General features: G+C 36.7%; 1 non-coding gene across 1 annotated transcript; it reads left to right on the top strand.

Moving 5' to 3' along the window:
* Positions 1-856: 856 nt before the first annotated feature.
* Positions 857-958, top strand: LOC120874905. The gene has a single exon (XR_005723746.1). It is a non-coding gene; the product is annotated as a U6 spliceosomal RNA (small nuclear RNA).
* Positions 959-5,669: the final 4,711 nt, after the last annotated feature.

Genomic DNA, 5,669 nt, shown 5'->3' with positions numbered 1-5,669 from the left:
AAGAAATGCAAAAAGGTAAAATGGTTGTCTTTCAAATAGCTGAGAAGAGTAGCTAAAGGCAAAGGAGAAAAGGAAAGGTATAAGCATCTGAATGCAGTGTTCCAAAGAATAGCAAGGAGAGGTAAGAAAGTCTTCCTCAGTGATCAGTGCAAAGAAATAGAGGAAAACAATAGAATGGGAAAGACCAGAGATCTCGTCAAGAAAATTCAAGATACTAAGGGAAAATTTCATGCAAGGATGGGCACAATAGAGGACAGAAACAGTATGGACCTAACAGAAGCAGAAGATATTAAGAACAGCTGGCAAGAACACACAAAACTATACAAAAAGATCTTCATGACCCAGATAATCACGATGGTATGGTCACTCACCTAGAGCCAGACATCCTGGAATGCGAAGTCAAGTGGGCTTTAGGAAGCTTCATGATGAACAAAGCTAGTGGAGGTGATGGAATTCCAGTTGAGCTATTTCAAATTCTAAAAGATGATGCTTTGAAAGTGCTGCACTCAATATGCCAGCAAATTTGGAAGACTCAGCAGTAGCCCTAGGACTGGAAAAGGTCAGTTTTCATTCCAATCCCAAAGAAAGGCAATGCCAAAGAATCTCCAAACTACTGTGCAATTGAACTCATCTCACATGCTAGTAAAGTAATGCTCAAAATTCTCCAAGCCAAGCTTCAACTGTATGTGAACTGTGAACTTCCAGTTGTTCAAGCTGGATTTGGAAAAGGCAGAGGAACCAGAGATCAAATTACCAACACTTGTTGGATCATCAAAAAGCTAGAGAACTAAAGAGACTTTTGATGAAATTGAAGAAGGAGAGTTTAATAGTTGGCTTAAAACTCAATCTTCATTGCTTGCTTCAATAGCACATATACTAAAATTGGAACCTTACAGAGAAGATAGCATGGCCATTGTGCTAGGATGGCCTGCAAAGTAGTGAAGTGTTCCATATATTTTAAAAAATTATTACTTACCTGATTTTTTAACTGCCACTTGTCTGGGGTTTCTCTTTGATTTTTATTTTTGGTTGTTTGTTTTAATCTCACTTAGGTGGAATCAAGAATGCCAAGAGAAATATCAATAACCTCAGATATGCAGATGACACCTCCCTTGTGGCAGAAAGTGAAGAGGAACTAAAAAGCCTCTTGATGAAAGTGAAAGAGGAGAGTGAAAAAGTTGGCTTAAAGCTCAACATTCACAGAACATTCCCACTTCATGGGAAATAGATGGGGAAACAGTGGAAAGAGTGTCAAACTTTATTTTTTTGGGCTCCAAAGTCACTGCAGATGGTGATTGCAGCCATGAAATTAAAAGACGCTTACTCCTTGGAAGAAAAGTTATGACCATCTAGATAGCATATTCAAAAGCAGAGACATTACTTTGCCAGCAAAGGTCGGTCTAGTCAAGGCTATGGGTTTTCCTGTGGTCGTGTATGGATGTGAGAGTTGGACTGTGAAGAAAGCTGAATGCCAAAGAATTGATGCTTTTGAACTGTAGTGTTGGAGAAGACTCTTGAGAATGCCTTGGACTGCAAAGAGATGCAACCAGTCCATTCTGAAGGAGATCAGTCCTGGGTGTTCTTTGGAAAGAATGATGCTAAAGCTGAAATTCCAATACTTTGGCCACCTCATGCAAAGAGTTGACTCACTGGGAAAGACTCTGATGCTGGGAGGGATTGGGGGCAGGAGGAGAAGGGGATGACAGAGGATGAGATGGCTGGATGGCATCACTGACTCGATGGACGTGAGTCTGAGCGAACTCCAGGAGTTGGTGATGGACAAGGAGGCCTGACGTGTGCGATTCATGGGGTCGCAAAGAGTCGGACACGACTGAGCGACTGAACTGAACTGAACTGAATGACATAGCAAACCACTAGTGGAATTTTCATTCCTGACCAGAGATCAAGCCCTGAGCCTTTGGAGTGGGAGCACTGACTCCAAGACCCTAGACTACCAGAGAAATATCCCTAGGGAGTATAAAGTATTGAGAACTCACAGAAAGGAAATCAGTTGAGTACAAGACCTGGCATCACCCAAGCACCAGTAGCACCATATGCCAGATGCCTCATCTAAACACTAAACAAAACAATAATAAAACCCAATCATCAGCAGGCAGGATTACCACCTCACTCAGCCTTGCCCATCAGAGCAGGGGAAAAAAAAAACTCAGCAGAAATCTCACTCTACGAAGCTTACACAAACCACTGGACCAACATTAGTAGGGCAGAAACCAAAAGAAAGAAATAATTTAGCCTTGAAGCCTGGGGAAAGGAGACCTCAAACACAATAAGTTAAAAAAAAATAAAGAAAAGGCAGAGAAATACAACACAAATGAAGGAACAAACTAGAAACACAAAAGTCCAAATAGATGAAGAGGAATTGGCAAACTACTTGAAAAATAATTAAGAATAATGATAGTAAAGATGATCAAAACCTTGAAAACAGAATGGAGAAAAATGTAAGAATCAATTAACAAAGACCTAAAAGAATTAAAGAATAAACATACAGAGACAAACAAGACAATTACTGAAAATAAAAATACCCTAGAGGAATCAATAGCAGCATTATCTGGCAGAAGAATGAATCAGTGAGCTGGAAGATAAAATGGTGGAAATAATTTCTGAAGAGCAGAATAAAGTAAAAAGAATGAAAAGAACTGAGAATAGTCTCAGATATCTCTGCAACAATATCAAATGCACCAACATTCAAATTTTAGGGGTCCTGGAAGATGAGAAAAAGAAAGGGTATGAGAAAATTTTTGAAGAGACTGTAGTTGAAAATTTCACCAACATGGAAAAGGAAATAGTCAGTCAAGTCCAAGAGGCACAAAGGGTCCTATAGAGGATAAACCCAAGGAGAAACTTGCCACACATACACAAACTAAAAAGACTAAACAGAAAGAAAGAATATTAAAAACAACAAGGGAAAAGAAACAACATACAGGACAAACCCCAGAGGTTTAACAGCTGATCTTTCAGCAGAAACTCTGCAGGCCAGAAGGGAATGGCAAGATATAAAGTAGTGAAAGTGAAAAATCTACAGCCAAGATTACTGCACCTGGAAAGGATCTCATTCAAAATTGATGGAGAAATAAAAACTTTCAGACAAGCAAAAGTTAAGAGAATTCAGTACTACCAAACCAGCTTCACTACAAACGCTAAAGGAACTTATATAGAAAAGAAATACAAGAGAAGAAAAAGATCTACAAAATCAACCCCAAACAACTAAGGAAATGGCAATAGGAACATACATATCAGTACTTTAAATGTAAATGGATTAAATGCTCCAACCAAAAGACAGACTGGCTGAATGGATATAAAAATAAGACCTATATATATGCTGTCTACAAGAAACCCACTTCAGACCTAAAGCCGCATGTAGACTAAAAGTGAGAGGATAGAAACATTTATTCTATGCAAATGGGAAGCAAAAGAAAGCTGGGGTAGCAACACTCATGTCAGACAAAATAGACCTTACAATAAAGAATATTACAAGAGACAAGGAAGGGCACTTCATAATGATCAAGGGCTCAATCCAAGAGGAAGACATAACAATTGTAAATATCTATGCACCCAACATAGGAGCACCTCAATACACGAGACAAACACTAACAGACATAAAATGAGTAATTGGCAGTAACACAATAATAGTAGGAGATTTTAACACCCTACTCACACCAATGGACAGATCATCAAAACAGAACATTAATAAGGAAACACAAGTTTAAATGATACATTAGATGAGATGGATCTCATTGATACCTTCAGGACATCATCCAAATGCAGAAGAATACACTTTCTTCTCAAGTGCACATGGAACCTTCTCCAGGATAGATCACATCTTGGGTCACAAATCATACCTCAGTAAATTTAAGAAAATTGAAATTGTGTCAAGCATCTTCTCTAACCACAATGCTATGAGACTAGATATCAATTACAAGAAAAAATCTGTAAGAAACACAAACACATGGAGATTAAACAACACGTTTCTAAATAACCAACAGGACACTGAAGAAATAAAAAGGGAAATCAAAAAGTTTCTAGAAACAAATGACAATAAAACATGACAACTCAAAACCTATGGGATGCAACAAAAGCAGATCTAAAAGGAAGTTTATAGCAATGTAATTATACCTCAAAAAACAAGAAAAACATCAAATAGACAACCTAAATTTACACCTGGAAAAAGAATAAAGAACCCCCAAAATTAGTAGATGGAAAGTAATCATAAAGATCAGAGCAGAAATAATTGAAAAATAAATGAAAGAAACAATAGTAAAGATTAATAAAACTAAAAGCTAGTTCTTTGAGAAGATAAACAAATTTAAAAACATTTAGCAGGCTCATCAAGAAAAAAAGAGAAAAGAATCAAATCAACAAAATTAGAAATGAAAAAGGAGAGATTACAAGAGACAATGCAGAAATACAAAGAATTATAAGAGACTACTATGAACAACAATATGGCAGTAAAATGTATAGCCTGGAAGAAATGGACAGATTCTTAGAAAAGTTCAATCTTTCAAGACTGAATCAGGAAGAAATATAAATTATGAACAACCCAATTACAAGCAGTAAAATTGAAGCTGTGATCAAAATGTTCCAAAAAAAAAAACCAAAAGCCCTGGACCAGAGGGCTTCACAGTAGAATTCTATCAAACATTTAGAGAAGATCTAACGTCTATCATTCTAAAACTCTTTCAAAAAATTGCAGAGAAAGGAATGCTTCAAAACTCCTTTTACGAGTCCACCATCATCCTGATACCTAAATCAGACAAAGACAATACAAAAAAAGAAAACTACAGGCCAATATAACTTTTGAACATTGATGCAAAAATCCTCAACAAAAGTTTAGCAAACAAAATTCAGCAGTACATCACAAAGCTCATACGCCATGATCAAGTTTGTTTTTTTCCAGGCAAGCAGGCATTCTTCAATATACAGAAATCAATCAATGTGATACACCACATTAACAAACTGAAAGATAAAAACCATATGATAATCTCAATAGATGCAGAAAAAGCCTTTGACAATATTCAGCACCCATTTATGGTTAAAATTTAAAAAACAATCATAGAAGGAACCTACCTCAACATAGTAAAGGCCATATATGATAAGCCTACAGCAAACATTATTCTCAATGGTGAAAAAATGAAAGCATTCCCCCTAAGATCAGGAACCAGGCAAGGATGCCCACTTTCACCGCTATCATTCAACACATTTCTGGAAGTCCTAGCTACAGCAATCAGAGAAGAAAAAGAAATAAAAGGAATCCAGATCAGAAAAGAAGACATAAAGCTCTCAGTTTTGCAGATGACATGAAACTGTGCATAGAAATCCCTAAAGATAGTATCAGAAAATTACTAGAGCTAATCAGTGAATTTAACAACCTTGCAGGTTATAAAATCAACACACAGAAATCACCTGCATTTCTATATACTTACAATGAAAAATCAGAAAGAGAAATTAAGAAATCAATCCCATTCACCATTGCAACAAAAAGAATAAACTGTCCAGGAAGAAACCTACCTAAGAGGACAAAAGAACTGTACACAGAAAATTATGACACTGATGAAAGAAATCAAAGATGACATAAACGGTTGGAGAGATATTCCATATTCCTGGGTAGGAAGAATCAATATTGTGAAAATGACTATTATACCAAAGGCAAT

Source organism: Oryx dammah, unplaced genomic scaffold (assembly GCF_014754425.2).
Source record: "Oryx dammah isolate SB20612 unplaced genomic scaffold, SCBI_Odam_1.1 HiC_scaffold_15, whole genome shotgun sequence".
Classification (NCBI taxonomy): domain Eukaryota; kingdom Metazoa; phylum Chordata; class Mammalia; order Artiodactyla; family Bovidae; genus Oryx; species Oryx dammah.
This window is presented reverse-complemented; position numbering and strand designations above follow the sequence as displayed.